This window comes from Lactuca virosa, chromosome 5, assembly GCF_052849685.1.
Source record: "Lactuca virosa cultivar CGN04683 chromosome 5, Lactuca_virosa_CGN04683_v6, whole genome shotgun sequence".
NCBI classification, from domain to species: Eukaryota; Viridiplantae; Streptophyta; class Magnoliopsida; order Asterales; family Asteraceae; genus Lactuca; species Lactuca virosa.
This window is the reverse complement of record NC_136430.1, coordinates 234664474-234667916: the sequence shown is the minus strand read 5'-3', so window position 1 is coordinate 234667916 and position 3443 is coordinate 234664474. Positions and strand designations below refer to the sequence as shown.

Sequence of the window (3443 nt, the reverse complement as noted above, 5' to 3'; positions counted from 1 at the left end):
TTTAGGAACCTATAACAAAAAGGTGCTCTGATTCCAATCTCAAACATCGAACTCTATGTTATTAGGTTAATTTACATGAGAAACGAGACCTATACGTTGCTAAAATGTCCAAGTAGTGAAGCGAGACCTGATCTCATTGAAATCGAAACGCAGTTGAAGAAATTGGTCGAAGACTTGAACAGCACCGACACCGATTGAACCTCTGAATCAGGAGGTCTGGAGCGATCGGAAATCTGGTTGATTTATTAGGGCAGGAAACTTCGAGAGGGAAGAAGGACACAACCATCATGTAGTTCAATCTATCAATCATTGGGGATCTTCATTGGAGATCGGTTTATGATATAATGGATCGATGAAATGGATTTTGTTTACAGATCAATGGTAACGGCGTTAGGCGGTGGAAATCGTGGAGGAAATCGGTGATTGAGGTCGATCCAAGGAAGAGGGGTGATTAGGTGAAGAAGACGATGTGTGTGTGTGCGAGAGAGAGAGAGAGAGAGAGAGAGAGATTTAATCTGGAGAATTAAAAGAATTATTTTATTCCTAAAATGCCCCCTGATTCATTTTAAAATCATACCCCCGTGTCTTATTTTGTCTATGTATTTACGAAAATGCCACAATGCATCTTGGCATCATTTTTTTTGATCCAACGCTCCACTTTTAGTTTTCGGGTTCTCGAGAAACTATGGGTTCTCTCTCTCTCTCTCTCTCTCTATATATATATATATATATATATATATATATATATATATATATATATATATATATATATTACTTTTTAGAGCATGAACATGTATATGAATCCGATGATATTTTGTAGTAACCGGTATATATCTCTTTTAGTAATGATTATTATTTCTTAAATTGTATGGTCCTACTCCAAATTAGGTAAAAAGAGATATAAATTAGGTTAGAAACCTGAAATTTTAGTTTTCTCTTTTGTTTATTATTATATTATTAGTTTTTAAGAAGAAAATGTTACAGTTTTTTATAAAAAAAAACCCCTAGTTTTTAAACATTTATAAGAATAAGAATTTTGCGGCGTTGACTATATGTTTGAGTTTCTTTAATTATTCTATAACTTTGTGTCAAGATTCTATAAATAAGATTCCTCAACCATATTAATTAGGTTTAGAAGTCGAGATCTCTAGTGAAATATTTTCTCGTTCTTGTAATTTTTTTTTGAAAGGCAAGATATATTAAAAGCTAGCAAGATGTTAGAAACAGTACACAAAAAAAAAACATTATAGATTACCAAACAAGATAGGAGAACAACACCAATCATTCCAATTTAAGAAATTCAACTTAGCCTTGTGTTTAATCCACTTGTACACCCTGAGTTGTATATCGTCCGCTGTCTGCAAATGATTGCATTTAAATTTTTTCAGGGTTTAAATTCCATCCTTTGAGGTTTTCGCAGGGTCGTACCAATTAGATTAACATAATAAATATAGAGAAAAAACAAAAAGAATCTTTTTTGTTAACCATTTCCAGAATATAGCCTCAATTTCAATTCCCCCAAATAACTCATGGAACCTTAATTACCCACATTGCTCACATTGATGGTCTCAAACCGATCTGAAGTCCGAAACAAAATAATAATAAAATAAAATAAAAAAACACCTTTGACAATAGGGTTTTTTTATAATGTAAAATAAAGAAAATTAGAAACCCAAAATTTTTACTAAATCATAATTGTGGTGACTTTGACTTAGAATTTTATATTTTGTTTTTTTAAACGACAAATTTTATTGAAAATAAAAACGAACATGGATATGACAAATACAAAGTTTTTAAAACGATTATAATATTAATTAAAAAAAAAGTAAGCTGAAACAACAATAGCACAATATGATAAGTTTAGGCGCAAGCTATAGTGGAGGGAAAATCACAGTCAAAGACCAAACAATCAATCCACATAATAATTAGCAGCCTTCAGTCGCCTCAAAAGTATTGTGAACACAAAACTGCAAATTTGGTCCATGTGGTATTCAAAAAACTTTAAATAGGCTACAAAAAGTTTTCAACTTGCATGGAAGGTCCAAAATCAAAGTTTTTCTGGGTTTTTGGTCCAAAAAAACTAAAAAAGACGGTTATGCCATTTTGATTTCTTTTTCCCTTTTTCTATAAGTATTTTAATGATAATTTCACTTAAAAAAAAGAATTTTCCACCCCTACCCCACCGTACTCTCTCTCTCTCTCCGTCTCTCTCTCTCTCCCATCTCTCTCTCTCTCTCTCTCTCTCTCTCTTTGACTCTTTCTCTCTCATTTCAATGGTTGAACTATCTGAGACCAAACATTAAACATGGCGAATTTTCTGATGATGAAGATAAAGTTATATGTGTCCTCTTTGCTAGCATTGGTAGCAGGTACACTTTCTATTTCAAGATTCTGTATTAAGGGCGATTTTGTGGTATTTAGCACGCAAAAATGGAGATTTTTGTCAAGATCTCTCAGATGTGAATATATATGCATAAATCTAGAAGTTTGAATAACTTAATGTGCAGGTGGTCAATAATGGCAGCACAGTTACCAGGAAGAACAGACAATGATATCAAGAACTACTGGAACACAAAGCTGAAGAAGAAGATGATGAACAACTTAATCACCCTACCCAAACTTAGAAAACCTCTTCAACATCTTCAATGTTTCAGTTCTTCAACAAACTACAGCTACCCATCACAATCGATTTTTCAAAATAGTAATATCAATGTTAATGCTCCATTATCATCATCAATATCATCGTCTCCATCATATTTGTACAGTACAAATACTTCTAGCTACCATGATCAAACCTTATCTATCCCATCTAGCCCTAGAATTAATGCTACTAATCGTCAACATCCAGTTCTCCAATCACAGATCATGGATTTCTCGGTTTGGTTTCCACGGAGACTTACTAGCAGGAGGTAAAGGACAGTTCTACCCTTGTCTTCTTTGGAGGTGATCAAGCTAGTTGTAGTTCTAATTCCGATAGGAGCTGCCATTATGAGTATCGTAGTACTGTTGGTGTATATGATCAGCATCGTAACAACATGAGTGATTCTTACAAGGAATTTGGTGGGCATTATGATAAGGAAAAAGGGTATTATGAGGATTCTTCATTAGACTCCAGTCTTGAGGAGATCAAGCAGATGAGAGAGAGAGAGAGAGAGAGTACGGTGGGTGGGGGTGGAAAATTCTTTTTTTTAAAGTCAAAATAGCATTAAAATACTTATAGAAAAAGGGAAAAAGAAATCAAAAGGGCATAACCGTCTTTTTAAGTTTTTTTGGACCAAAAACCCAGAGAAAACATTGATTTTGGACCTTCCATGCAAGTTGAAAACTTTTTGGACCCTATCCAAAGTTTTTTAAATACCACAAGGACCAAATTTGTTGTTTTGTCTATTGTGAATATGAGAAAACTAAGGAACAAGGGACAATTGAGCAACTCGACCCAAAAT

At 33.6% G+C, this 3443-nt stretch overlaps 1 pseudogene; it reads left to right on the top strand.

The window, feature by feature from the left end:
• Positions 1-357: 357 nt before the first annotated feature.
• Positions 358-3203, top strand: LOC145112486 (uncharacterized; annotated as a pseudogene).
• The last annotated feature ends 240 nt before the right edge of the window (positions 3204-3443 follow it).